The sequence below is a fragment of the Pogona vitticeps genome, chromosome 2, assembly GCF_051106095.1.
Source record: "Pogona vitticeps strain Pit_001003342236 chromosome 2, PviZW2.1, whole genome shotgun sequence".
NCBI classification, from domain to species: domain Eukaryota; kingdom Metazoa; phylum Chordata; class Lepidosauria; order Squamata; family Agamidae; genus Pogona; species Pogona vitticeps.
In genome coordinates this window covers 241,937,422-241,952,068 of record NC_135784.1, presented here as the reverse complement: position 1 = coordinate 241,952,068, position 14,647 = coordinate 241,937,422, and the positions used below count along the sequence as shown (strand labels likewise).

At 43.7% G+C, this 14,647-nt stretch overlaps 1 protein-coding gene across 16 annotated transcripts in view; it reads right to left on the bottom strand.

Annotated features, from left to right (window-relative positions):
- Nucleotides 1-14,143, bottom strand: part of AOPEP (aminopeptidase O (putative)) — a 234,245-nt gene extending 220,102 nt beyond the window's left edge. For 8 of the 16 annotated variants that reach the window (XM_078386165.1, XM_078386167.1, XM_072992316.2 and 5 more), the window contains exon 1: nt 14,036-14,140. The gene's annotated coding sequence lies outside the window, so the exon portion shown is untranslated. Of the gene's footprint in view, nt 1-9,643; nt 9,745-14,035 lie in introns of all 16 variants that reach the window. The other 8 variants (XM_072992325.2, XM_072992323.2, XM_072992326.2 and 5 more) reach the window with 4 other exon arrangements.
- Between the last annotated feature and the right edge of the window lie 504 nt (nt 14,144-14,647).

Sequence of the window (14,647 nt, the reverse complement as noted above, 5' to 3'; positions counted from 1 at the left end):
CGGTGATCCCACCACAACCCTCTTATTGGAGAGAAGCAGAAGCAAGAGAGTGGAGAAGGAAGTTGACAGAGGAGAAAGAACGGGTAGACAGGGAAAAGAGAGGATCGAATGAACAGCCATGGGGATGAGGAGGCTAGCAGAGAGAGAACAAATTGGGAGAGTTTGGAGCAGGAGAGAGGTACCCAGCGGGACGATTTTGATGCTCCGTTGGGGATGGCCCTGAAGGGGTGGATGCCCCCTGAGTTACTGGGACCTTCAAATAATAGTTATAGCAACCCTCTTGCATTTGATGGTTGGAAACCCCTTCCAGACCCATTGGAGGAGGGAGACAAAGCACGCTCACCAGTTCAGGACACTTGTTTATTGCTTGATGCACAAATAAATGTTCCACAGTTTTCACTGCAGCATCTGTTGTCTGAAATTATTGTGAAACAACAAGACTCTACCGTCAAACCTCACAGGACACAGATGGGCAATCAGCCTGAAAAAAGCATGACATGGCCTGAATCCTTATTGGAATAGATCAAGGCAATCTTCCTCATCCAGGAATGCCTAAAGCTACCCCATGACTACCCTCTCAATTAACTTGCCTATAAATGGGATATTAGCAACTGACCTGTAGTTGTTCAGATCATCTGCGGCTAAATTAAGTCTTTTTAGAATGGGCCATATAATAGTTTCCTTCACCCAAAAGGGCATATGGCCCTCTCGCAGTGAGGACTTAATTGGATTCACAGCTCAATCTTCTGTGACTTCCCTTGCAGACGTTAAAAGGCAAAAAGGGCAAGGATCGAATAAGGCAGGTCTGCAGCAAGAAAGCACCCTGGAGATGTTGTCTGATGTCACAGGTTGAAACTGATCCAGGAGGATTGGAGAAGATGGATCACTGGTGACCTCAGGGAGTACTACTGCATTATCAGAGGAGTCCAGATCCCATTGAATGGCTTTGACCTTAGTTCTAAAATGGGGTGCAAACTGATCACGGGAAAATATACCATCTTAATGCCAATGCAATTGTCCTGGGCCAGAGAGGTCACAAACCACACAATAAAGTTCCACTTGCCATCCAGGTCAGTCAGAACCCACCCCAGGACGCCCTGAAATCTATCATGTTTGAGAAGCTCGCGGGGGGCAGGCCATTTTAATTGGTCCAGTTTCCCCACGGGGAGTGGCCACGGTGGCCAATGTTCTGTATGTTAGAGACTCCAAATTCAGGGTCTGTTTTGTTTTGGGTTTTTGCATCTCCAATAATAGGATATTTTTCCACCCTACTCAAGACTTTGGGAAGTTGTTCTCTACAAGTTGGGTTATGTGGCTCCATAATGCAATACAATAATATAGCCAGCTTCATTTATTCCTAAGGAGAATTCTCTAAGAGTAAGAGATAATAATTGCACCCTTAACTACAATACCAATTCTTACATCCACAAACCATCTTCTGACAAGCAGAGGATGAATAAATAAGCACAGGTTTTAGGGAACAAAATAGGTTCATTATCAATCACATTTCTAGTAGACTTTCAAAAGGTATAGCTGGTCTAAAATTCAGTTCTAGGCCTTTCCTAAAGCCACAAGTGAAATAAGCACTGACTAATATAACATTGTTGTTGTTTAGTCATTTAATCGTGTCCAACTCTTCGTGACCCCATGGACCACAGCATGCCAGGCCCTCCTATCTTCCACTGCCTCCCGGAGTTGGGTTACATTCATGTTGGTTGCTTCGATGACACTGTCCAACCATCTTGTCCTCTATAGTCCCTTCTCCTCCTGTCTTCACACTTTCCTAACATCAGTGTCTTTTCCAGGGAGTCTTCTCTTCTCATGAGATGGCCAAAGTATTGGAGCCTCAGCTTCAGGATCTGTCCTTCCAGTGAGCACTCAGGGTTGATTTCCTTTAGAATGGATAAGTTTGTTCTCCTTGCAGTCCAGGGGACTCTCAAGAGCCTCCTCCAGCACCACAATTCAAAAGCATCAATTCTTCGGCGGTCAGCTTTCTTTATGGTCCAGCTCTCACTTCTGTACATCACTACAGGGAAAACCATAGCTTTGACTATGCGGACTTTTGTCAGCAAGGTGATGTCTCTGCTTTTTAAGATGCTGTCGAGGTTTGTCATGGCTTTCCTAACAAGAAGCAGGCGTCTTTTAATTTTGTGGCTGCTGTCACCATCTGCAGTGATCATGGAGCCCAAAAAAGTAAAATCTGTCACTGCCTCCATGTCTTCCCCTTCTATTTGCCAGGATGTGATGGGACCAGTGGCCATGATCTTAGTTTTTTTGATGTTGAGCTTCAGACCGTTTTTTGCACTCTCCTCTTTCACCCTCATTAAGAGGTTCCTTAATTCCTCCTCACTTTCTGCCATCAGCGCGGTATCATCTGCATATCGGAGGTTGTTGATATTTATTCCGGCAATCTTAATTCCAGTTTGAGATTTCTCCAGTCCAGCCTTTCGCATGATGTATTCTGCATATAAGTTAAATAAGCAGGGGGACAATATACAGCCTTGTCGTACTCCTTTCCCGATTTTGAACCAATCCATTGTTCCATATCCAGTTCTAACTGTTGCTTCCTGTCCCACATATAGGTTTCTCAGGAGGTAGATAAGGTTTTCAGGCACTCTCATTTCTTTAAGGACTTGCCATAGTTTGCTGTGGTCCACACAGTCAAAGGCTTTTGCATAGTCAATGAAGCAGAAGTAGATGTTTTTCTGGAACTCTCTGGCTTTCTCCATAATCCTGCGCATGTTAGCAATTTGGTCACTAGTTCCTCTGTGACGAGTAAACATGGCTACTGTGTAGAAAGTGTTTTTAACAGTATTTAATACCAATTCTTCAAAAAATAAAACCTCCAGTTTATGAATTGTCTGATATTACTGCACAATATCATGCCTACGTTGCCAGCAGGAAAAAGGATGCCAAAGTTTACAGATACCATTTTGTGCTCACTACCATTTCCTCTAGACATTTTGGAATTCTCCTCTGCTTGGTGTCTCTTTGTAAATGGTAGTGAGCACAAGAGGGTACTCTGCAGGCCATCTTGACTGTTGACAGGGTATACCTCAACATTCAGGCTGCTATGTCAAGTTTGGCATCTTTTTTGTGTGTGTGTTGGCAACATGATCATGAAATTGTGCAGCAATATCGGCCATTTCTTGGTGTTCTAAATCCTGAATTCAGAAGCACAATATCCCATATTAATAAAACACAGGATTTTTGAAGAATTTCATTTCCTGGCTTTTTTAAATTGAGGTTTAAGCATATATAAACTCCAATAGCAACTTCTCTCAATACCCAGTGCTAGAAGAACCCAGAAGATGACCACACAATCTGTAATATGGTTACTGTAGGAAGGCTGAAGCAAGAACAGTTGGGACTAGAGATGGGGGTATTCGTATTCAATCACTCCCACTTTTGCTTCACCATTTAATTAAGTCCAAAACTGCCCTTCACAATGTTTTGGCACAGAGGGACTGCAGCCACATCCCAACTAGAGATGGGGGTATTTGTATTCCTATACAAATACCCCTGCACAGCTGGAGTTAATTAAGGTCCACTGATGCGCCCGCCGGTGGCCCCGGCCCCACTCTTCTTTCCAATTGCTCCGAAGCGCCTGGTCAGCTAGCCACTCCTAGCAGAAGGAGGGAAGATGAATCTCCCTGCAAGGCTACCAAGTGGCTAGCCAACTGGGCACTCTGGAGTGATTGGAAGGAAGAGTGGGGCCGGGGCCAGCGGCAGACACATGAGTGGATGGTCTGGCGCTAGGGGCCAGACCCTTGTTAACTCCAACTGTGTGGGGGTATTCATCCTAGGACTGTGCAACTTGCCCAAGGTCACACAGGATGGTTCTTCTCATGGGAGGGACAGTGGGGAATTGAACCCACAGCTTGCTGAATAGCTCAGTGGCTTTGGTATCAGGCTGTAGAGCCAGAGGTTATATTCTCTACTATGGAAAAAAGCCTGTCTATGTGGCCTTGGACAAACTGCAAGTCTCAGGGCACCTCCAGAAGAAGAGAATGATAAACTACTTTGGACTACTCAACACCTAGGAAACCTGGAAAGGATTGCCTTAAATTGGAATTGACTTGTCAGAATTGAGTTGACAGCACATAACTACTATTACTGAAGATTAGAGATGGGCAGAGCTTGAAAAATGCACTTGTCCACTTGTCTGTGACAAGTGAAAAATGCTGCTCGATGAGTCACAGCTCTCTCCCTCCCTTCCACCTTCCCCTCCACCTGTCTCTCTCTCTCTCTCTCTCTAAACGTGCAGTCCTCCCCTCCCCCCTCCCATTGCAAATGGAAAACTGCCCTCTTCTCATGAGAAGAGAGTTTGAGCAGTACATAGAGATATAGCTCTGCAGGAGAAAGTAGAGTAGTCCCATGCTGTAGAATATGGAGATTCCCTGCTCTCAATTTCAGCCGAACGAGGAGACATCCTGGGGTGGGAGGGAACCGTGGCTCCTTAAGAGGCTGGGCGCTTTTGCTTTCAGTTTTATTTTTGCTGGAGACCTTCAAAAGAAAGGCATTCAAAATACAAGCTTCATTACCCCACAGGCATGCATGTAATAAAGCAACCCAAGTCTGAGGGTATAAATCAGTGATTCCCAATCCCAATAAATTGCATGGCTATAGTCCGGTCATGCTGACTGGTGAAATTTTTGACTGACTGAGTAAAACAGTTTTGCTTTTAAAAGAATCCACAAGTTTGGCACAGACTGACTGCCAAATTTGGTGCTGATATGAAACAAAAATACTTTTTGTTTATGCTGCTCCAGTTTTTAGAGTTGCCTTATAGAATGTTTATGTGCTCTACCACTACAGGATCAGCAATACTGTAATAGGTTCAAAGGAAAGAGGTATGTACTTAGTAAAAAATCTGTCCCTATAATTTACAAATAATGGAAACTGTACTTCAAGCAGAAAATAATCAATGTTCATTTTATGTAAAGCAAAAATAAGGTGGATTAATGCCATGATCATAAGACATCCGTACTTTAAAATGCATGGTTATAACATTACTTTTGCAAGCACTGAAATATATAATTTGAGTTTCTCATCTTCTCAATTTGCACTGACTGAGGAACGAACACTAAAAGCCTTCTTTTCCCTTAAACATGCTGCACCCAAAGCACAAAGCTGAGCAGACAGACTAAACAACACACACAGTGCTCCTTGTCAGTCTTCTTAAATGCCAGTGCAAGCTAAAGCACACATATGCTCATCTAAGCACTGGATAAGACTGAAATATTGTAACTAGTCCTTTAAATTAAAGCCATGTGACTTTAAAAATATTACAAAGCCTGAGGTTTATTGTGAATATAAATACACACACACACACCTTTGTGTCTCTGTGTCTGTGCGTGCATGCACGCACACATGTATATAATCACAAGAAACCACAGACTTGGGAAGCCTTTGTGACTGTCTTCCAAGGCATGTACAGTACTTCCCATCCACAATCAGATCAACTTTCCTAGTCATTAACCTCTCTTATGAAGCATAGATGTTGCAAAGCCAGATCTTGTCATAAATTTAAAATACATTACATTTTATGAAAATAAATATTCTGGAAGTTGGTTTTGAGGCAACAAGAACATTATAAATTGATCTGAAACCAGAAATGGATTGCAGTTAACTCTGTATGGCTGCCTCCAATCTCCTCAACTATTATTCCTTCCTTACAATTTTATTGTAAGCCCAGGCAACCACAGATATGCATTCATACATTTTGTCATTGTAACAAATATCTTAATTACAGACAGAAACCAAATTGAAAAGCAGATGAAGAAACAATGGCCAGTATCCTATTTCTAGTCCCCACTGGAGTAGACCCATTGGCCAAAATCCTCTTGCACAGCTACACAAGAGGCATAAATTCTAGGAAGAAATTGCCTCAAGTTAAGAAATCACTGAAGATATTATCAGATGCATACTGGATATGGCATATTTCAGATTTCATAGCCACATAAGGTTATTTGTTGCATTCCACAATTATTTTCTCCTGACTAAGAACAGCTGGCATTTTGTACAAAATAATATTATGTACATTTTTTTCTTTTAGCTTGCAACTCCTACGTGATACTGATTAGGGAGGTGATTGCTTTCCATGTAGGATACACAGGATTTTGCATGTACTGAATATCTTGTTTCTTGCTTGTTTTCTCTAATTCTTTCTCAAATTGCCCAGAGGTCTTCAGCTCTTAGATAGTACAGTATACACATGGAATAAGTCACCAAATATAGATTGTCTATGCAGCTTATTTATTTGTGAAGAAAGGCAGAAGGGTGGTGGAACTGGAGATAGCTGTATTGTGCTCACACTCTTTAACATTTTCTCAAAGTATGAACCTCCAGTGAGTTTGCTGGCAAAAAAAGCATTCAATTGTGTTTCTCAATAAAACATAATCCAGTCGTATTTTTACTATTTGAATAATGTTCCACAAGTTCTATTCAATTACAGTCCCGTATAAGCAATGGGAAGAGACCTTAACCCTGCTTATATATTAAAATACTGATGCTGGTAATTTAAAATATTACCAAAACATATCATCATTGATAGAAAAGACTCTTCCTATAAGGGGGGGGGGAGATAGACAGGAAGCTAAGAAAAATTAAGAGATTGTTTTTATTTTCATAAAAGAGAAAAGTACTCTTTGAAATGCAATTTTACAACAACAACAACAACAACAACAACAACAACAACAACAACAACAACAAACTACTGTAAAGTCAATTCTGACTTTTACAATGGGGGGACCATATAAAGTACAGTATTAAAACATTCCAACAAACCACACTGAGACGTGCATTACAACACATTTATTTAACATTTAACAATACATCCATACAAAAAGAGTACTCTTGTTAATTGTTGAAAACACCTTTCTGGTTGGGTTCTTTTACATGGGCTCATCTGTCAATTGTACAAATTACTAATCCCCTACTGCCTTCAACATGCTAAGATTGCGCCTCTTCTCCATCACTGCTGCTCAAAGAGGCCACTGGAACCAACTGGACAGCAGAATAGAAGTGAACCATCATTACTGTAATATAAACTCTTTACATAGTCTAATGTTTTAATGACATACAGTATTGTGGTTCTCACTGATGTTACATAATCCACTTTTGGAGCCTTGTGAGTAAAAGGTGAGGTAAAAATACTTCAAATACATAAACAGTCATTGTGCTAATCCCAAACACTATGAAGGGTCTCTCAGCCATATCCGAAGTTTCTGGTAGGCCCTTGTGTGCTACGCTGACTTGAGATATAAATAATTGGGATGGGCATAAACATGTGTAGTTCATAAAATATCACAAGTATGACAACTGGACAGCATGAGAGAAGAATAAAAGATAGAAGACTGAAGGTGGAGCAATTACTGTTTGTAGAAAAAAAAGGCATATTAGTACAAGACTCAAAAAAATGGAGGTTTAGGTATTCCTAATATAAAAAAATATTATATATGGTAAACTGGATGTGGTCAAACAGGAGATGGCAAGAATAAACATTGACATCTTGGGCATCAGTGAATTAAAATGGATGGGAATGGGCAAATTCAATTCAGATGCTTATCATATCTACTATTGTGGGCAAGAATCCCATAGAAGAAATGGAGTAGCCCTTATAGTCAACAAAAGAGTGGGAAAAGCTGTATTGGGATACAATCTCAAAAATGATAGAATGATTTCAATACGGATCAAAGGCAGACCTTTCAACATCACAATAATACAAGTTTATGCACCAACCACCAATGCTGAGGAGGCTGAAACTGACCAGTTCTATGAAGACTTACAACACCTTCTAGAACCGACACCAAAGAAAGATGTTCTTCTCATTATAGTGGACTGGAATGCTAAAGTAGGGAGTCAAGAGATTAAAGGAACAACAGGTAAATTTGGTATTGGAGTTCAAAACAAAGCAGGGCAAAGGTTAATAGAGTTTTGTCAAGAGAACAAGCTGGTCATCACAAACACTTTTTTCCAACAACACAAGAGGTGACTCTACACATGGACATCACCAGATGCGCAATACTGAAATCAGATTGATTATATTCTTTGCAGCCAAAGATGGAGAAGCTCTATACAGTCAGCAAAAACAAAACCTGGAGCAGATTGTGGCTCTGATCATCAGCTTCTTATAGCATAATTCAAGCTTAAACTGAAGAGAGTAGGAAAAAACCACTGGGCTAGTCATGTATAATCTAAACCCAATCCCTGGGACTGGATGTGTAAAATTAGATCGAAGGAGTTGATTATGTCTAAACTTCAAACTAATAAACTATCATGGTATAATCTTGTTCAGTTAGACACCTGGACAAAAGATTGGTTGAAAACTAATGGCAAATGTAGAGAATTTACCAAGTACGAACAATTTCTGTCATCACATGAAGATATGCAAAATACAATTTTGAAAGGAATCTTTGCCATCTGAGGAAGCTGTTTCGGTTCTAGATCAGTGTCTGGTATTAGTAATGGACTGGATGAGGGTGAATAAACAGAAACTTAAACCAGACAAGACAAAGGTGCTCCTGGTCAGTTGAAACACAGATGAAGGAATAGGGATGCTAGCCTGTGCTAGATGGGATTACATTCCCTCTGAAAACACAAGTGCACAGCTTGGGTGTGTTCCTGGATTCATTTCTGATGCCCAGGTTTCAGCAGTGGCCAGGAGTGCATTTGTACAGTTAAAATTAGTGAGCCAGCTGTGCCTGTTCCTTGAGAGGTCTGGTCCAGCCATGGTGACACATGCCCTATTTACATCTTGGCTGGATTACTTTAATATATCTACATGGGGCTGCCTATGGAAAGTGCTCAGAAACACCAACAGGTCCAACATGCCACAGCCAGATTGCTAACCGGGGCTGATTACAGGGCATATATAGCTCCCCTGTCCCAGCAGCTCCACTGGCTGCCAATCCATTTCTGGGCAGAATTCAAAGTGCTGTTTCTAATCTATAAAGCCCTAAATAACTTGGGCCAAAGGTAAGGACTATATCTTCCCTTATGAGCCTGCTTGAGTGTTATGACCATCACAAGAGGCCTTCCTCTCAGTCCCTCCATCTTCACAGGCATGTTTGGTGGCTACATGGAATAGGAACTTCTCTGTTGCTGCTCCCCAACTTTAGAACTTCCTCCCACAAGCCCTATCTTTGCTGTCCTTTTGCAAGCAGGTTAAAATCTTACTATTCAGGCAGGGCTTCCATTAATGACTGGCTGACTGAGTGGGGTTTCAAAATGGATTGTTGTGCCTTGCTGCATTGAATGCTTTGGTGTTGCTTATGTTTTTTATCATGGCATTCATTTGATCCTTTTTAGTATGTGTATACTCACTGTTGCTAACTTTAAATACTATCTTTTAATAATGTAAGCCACCTTTTTTGAGAGAGAAAGATAGGGTAAAAATATATTAATTTCTTCTTTACTTAAGGTACATTGGCGAAATCCTGTTGGGCAGGGTCCACCAGAGTAGTTTGATGGGCAGAATAAAAAGTAAAATAAATAAATAAATAAATAAAAGGCAATGGTATATTGCCATTGATTAAAGGATTCATTTTTCTGATCTTGGGTGCATTCAACTTTGTTGCATTGTGCAACCTGTGTAGACCCTGAAATTGCAAAAGGAAGTCTTTAATCAGTGGCCATATACCTCTGTCATTGATGTCATTCTTGTTGCATAGGCACAGTTACGCAACAGGATTCCATCCATTGTGACTGGTGAGATTTACTTCGTTGGCAGAAATAAAACACCTGTTTATTATAGAAAACATTCTATCAATCTTATTAGAATAAGCATGCATAGAATAAGCATGCATTGTGTTATTAATGTATGCCCTGGAATGCATAGGATTGTAGCTGCACACTTTTGTGAACGTAGAGTCTGTAACAAAGAGGTAAAGTACGATTTTTCGCTAAACGATTCTGAAACAGCTGATCGGTGGTTCTAAATGGCCACCTGCTGTGCAAAATGGCTCCCCGCTGTGTTTTCAGGACGGATTCCCTGCTTTACAGGGACTGAAAATGGCCACCCCTATGGAGGATCTTCACTGGAGGTGAGTTTTCAGCCCACTGGAACACACTGAACCAGTTTCAATGCATTTCAATGGGCTTTTTCGTTTCGCTTGACGAGGATTTCGCTTAACAGTGATTTCAACAGAACGAATTATCCTCGTCAAGCAAGGCACCACTGTAGTGACTTGATTCCTTAGCAAGGAAATGAAGGAACTTGTGAAGCAGAAGGCAACATTTCCCCAGCCCATGAGAAAGGGATTGAGAATGAGAGCTACACTAGACAATGCACAAAACATTACTACATGAGCTTGCTTCAATACACCCTTGGCAAAGTTCACTTTTGTTTTGCAGCTGATCGGGCGAGAGATTTGTCTCAGATTCGCATGTCTGATTTCTCAAGCATTTAGTCCCAAAAGCTTTGTATGCCTAGAAGGATAATGCTGTAAAAGAAAGAAATATGCATTTGCCACATTGTGTGCTCTGATCCTAAGTAATGCCGACACAGAGCAGACTACAAAGTGAAACTTCCGGGCTACCAGGGGCTGGGGGATGGGGGAAGAATCTCACCCACCTTAGTTCAATTCTACCTCACAGGATCAGGGCAGTAAAATGGGTCCTAATCATACCTAACACAAAATAAATGCTTGAAGCAAGGGCGCTTCATATCAACAATAGTTTTGAAGGCCAAACAGCTGGCTGTGTGTATGAAGACCAACAATAAGAGAGTAAAAAGCAACATTTCCTCCTTTTTCCTCCTTTTCCTCCTTTTTTCCTCCTTTTCCTCGCGGCCCCCACGCTGGGCACCTTTAAAACCCAATTAAAAACATGGCTGTTTATTCAGGCCTTCCCTCCAGCCAACTCTTGATTTTTTCTTACTTTTCCTTTTTATTTTCACTGCTGTCCTTGTTTGATTATTATGTATTTGTCTATGTTTTATTATTTGATTTTATATTTGGAAGCCGCCTAGAGTGGTCCGGTGGGCCGGATAGGCGGGGTATAAATTAAATAAATAATAATAATAAATAATATTTTTTCCTGACATTTCAACAGAGGATTGAAAAGAATTGGAGAGAGGGGCTTATTAACCATTAATCTCCCAGTTAATTCTCACCTCCACTCCCACTCCATCCTCTGAATTTTGACTTTTCCACAGACAGGTAGGGAAGGGTGAATAAAAGAGAAAGGAGCATGCATCTCGTCCAGCTTCTTCTCATGCTCATCCCCCCTCAGAGGCATAGTAAAAGAGAGAAGAGCTGAAAAATCTATGGACAGTACAATGCAGAGGGCTAACCACTGAAAGAGCAGCCAGGGCCTCACAACTCCCACCCATTTTACTGCACTCTATCCTCCTCCCTCCATGGTGTAAAACAGTGGATGCACATTTAAATCCTCCACACCAGAAGGCAGCAAACAAACAAGAGGAGGGCAAGCAAGCAGACCACTATGGTCTTTTGTTCCTTTCCCCTGGACAGCACCATTAAACACCGGATACTGTGGACAAAGTGCTTGATCGCTGCTGTGCCACCACCTCCTCCCTTGACCCTTGCCCGGCTTGGCTAATCAAAGAAGCCAGGCCTATAACAACAGAATGGGCCACAGCAATAATTAATGGGTCTTTCCTTGAGGGCAGGGTTCCTCCTGCCCTCAAGGAGACACTCATTAGGCCCATAAGAAAGAAACCTAATTTGGCGGCGGACGAAATTGGCAATTATAGGCCCGTTGCCAATGTTTCTTTCATCAGCAAAGTGGTGGAGAGGGTGGTGGCTGACCAGCTTCAGGCTCATTTGGATGAAACAGATGCCCTGGATCCGTTTCAGTCAGGCTTCAGGCTGCGCCATGGTACAGAAATGGCATTAGTCGCCCTGTATGATGACCTGTTGAGGGAGGCTGACAGGGATAAAACATCTCCGTTGGGCCTTCTCGACATCTTGGCGGCCTTTGATACCATCGACCACGGTATCCTCCTCGGGAGGCTCTCTGAGTTGGGAATTGGTGGCTCGGCACTCGCCTGGCTCCATTCCTTCTTGGGGGACCGTCCCCAGAGAGTACAGCTTGGGGAGAATGTCTCGGCCCCGTGGATTCTCAATTGTGGGGTTCCACAGGGGTTGATTATCTCCCCAATGCTATTTAATATCTAAATGAGGCCGTGTGGGGCATCATGTCATCAGTACGCTGATGACACCCAGCTCTACATCTCCTTTTCACCAATTGCAGATGCCATTCTGTCCCTTCAGCACTGTCTGGGGGCTGTACTGCAATGGATGCAGGAAAATGGGCTGAGGCTGAACCCGGATAAGACGGAGGTCCTGAGGGTGGGTGCCCCCACTATCAGTGGCTTGGGTGACTCTGTCTCGTTTGGGGGAGTCAGCCTTGCTGCAAAGAATGGGGTTTGCAGCTTGGGAATCCATCTGGACCCAGCGCTCACCATGGAGACTCAGGTGGCGTCGGTGGTCTGTACTGCCCTTTTCCATCTCTGGCTGCGACCCTATCTCGATACGGGGGCGCTCACTACCTTGGTACATGTACTTGTAATCTCAAGATTAGACCACTGTAATGCGCTCTATGTGGGGCTTCCTTTGAAGTTGACATGGAAACTCCAAGTGGTGCAGAATGCGGCGGCCAGACTCCTTAGCGGAGCGAGAAAACACCACCATGACAATAGCTTGAAATTGTATAGAGACAGATCTGCTATGGTTTTTCAATGTTCTGGTTGCATGCATGCAACCATTTCTCCTATTCTAGCCACGCTGCATTGGCTGCCCATTTGGTTCCACATTGACTTCAAAGTCTTGATGCTTACTTATAAAGCCCTAAACGGTTTAGGGCCTCGATACTTGGCGGAACACCTATTCCCACCAAGCTCTACCCGTGTCACCCGCACGAGCCAGGAGGTGAGACTGAGGAGCCTGACGCCGAGGGAGGCCCAGAAGGAAAGAACAAAAAACTGGGCCTTCTCGGCGGTGGCTCCTCGCCTCTGGAACAACCTACCTCTGGAGATTCGCGCGGCTCCCTCACATGGATGTTTAGGCAGGCCTTCCCTCCAGTTAATCTCTGATTCTCTCCCTTTCTCTTTTTCTTTTGTGGTTTATTTTTCATTTTTTTTCTCCATCTTGAAGAATTGTCTATTTAGAGTAATAATTCCTTTTTTATATAATTATTGTCATATTATGTGTTGTAAGCCGCCTAGAGTGGTCACAATGACCAGAGAGGAGGGATATAAATAGAATAAATAAATAAATAAAAATCCTTTTGGCTGCCACGGGTCAAGGAGAGATGATGCTTGAGTAAAAAAACATGCTGCGGAAGTAGGAGAACAGAGGAGCATCCTTTGCCCCATTTTTGCAGCGGGGGGAGAAAGGCTGCGAAATCCAATGGAGGCATGGGTTGCCTCCTCTCCCTCTCCCTCTCCTTCTCACAGAAGGGGAGGCTGGGCAAAATTCACCACTACCGGACCGTTCAGAGGGAGACGAGAGGCAAGCCAGTCAAAGGTGAGGCGGGCCACACCCTCAGCTGCCAACTTTGCACGCTGCACTGCCCCCGAAAGAAGGCAGGTCAGGAGAGGCCGCCGGTTCTGACACAGAATCTCCCTGGGCATCGTGACAAGCCCCGAGTCTTCAAGGCCGGGTAAACCCCTGAACGTGGGCAAAACAGAAAGAGGAGCAACAGCGGCGGCTGCTTTCACGCGCTTCCCTCCCCATCCCCAGAAGGAGCCACGGCCGGAGCGGGGGGGGGGGAACGGGGCAGGAGGAACTCTTGGCATGGAGATGCCCCCCCCCTCAGGATTTGGAAGGAGATGCCGCGGACCGATGAATTGGAAGGAGGGGGGGGAATTCTGGCTACGAGACAGGCAGGGATGTCCCGCCACCCCTTTTCCCCCTCTGGGAGCCGCTCCTCTCTCACACACACACTCCCCCCCGCAGCTCGCCAGAGATGGAACCGGCTGGGCACAAACAGCCGCTCCACACACACGCACGCACACACACGCTCCCCAGCGCGCGAGACCAACCAAACGCGGCGTGCCCTTGTTTACCTGACGCACCAGCACCGACTTTTGTTTTGGGTTTGATTTCCCCCACTCGCCTACCGGCTTCCGCGGCGGAGGCAGCGCTTGATGACGTCTTAGGCGTAGTCCCCGCCCATTGGGTTTGGCAGCCTGTGAAAGGGCCCTGCCTCCCTCCCTCTTCTCCCTCCCCGGTCTGATTGAAGGGCCAAAGGAGGAAGCTCCGCCCCTTTCTCTCTTGACAGTGTAGCGGTCCTTCTGCATGTCAGAAATTGCTCTCCTGAGAAGGAGGCTGCTTCTGTTCTGGGTGTTTAGGTGACGGCCTCATTTAAGCTGGGCACTTAACCTCTTGTACAAGATCATTTTATTCGTTCAAATAACTCCTACCGTTTTTCAGACAGCATTTGGGGGGTCTACTGAGATATTTGGATATTACAAATGAATTAACTGCAGTTAACTCACTTGAAATGCACACACATACAAATAAATCACATATGCATCCTTTATCTTATACATGGTGTTGTTTTTTTAAGATGTTTCTTGGAGTCTTCCATTGGGTAGCCATTTTGTGAGACAAATGGAGAGCAGGGGAATTCTGCCTTGGAGTTGGTACTTTATCCTCATTCAACACAATTGGACTCA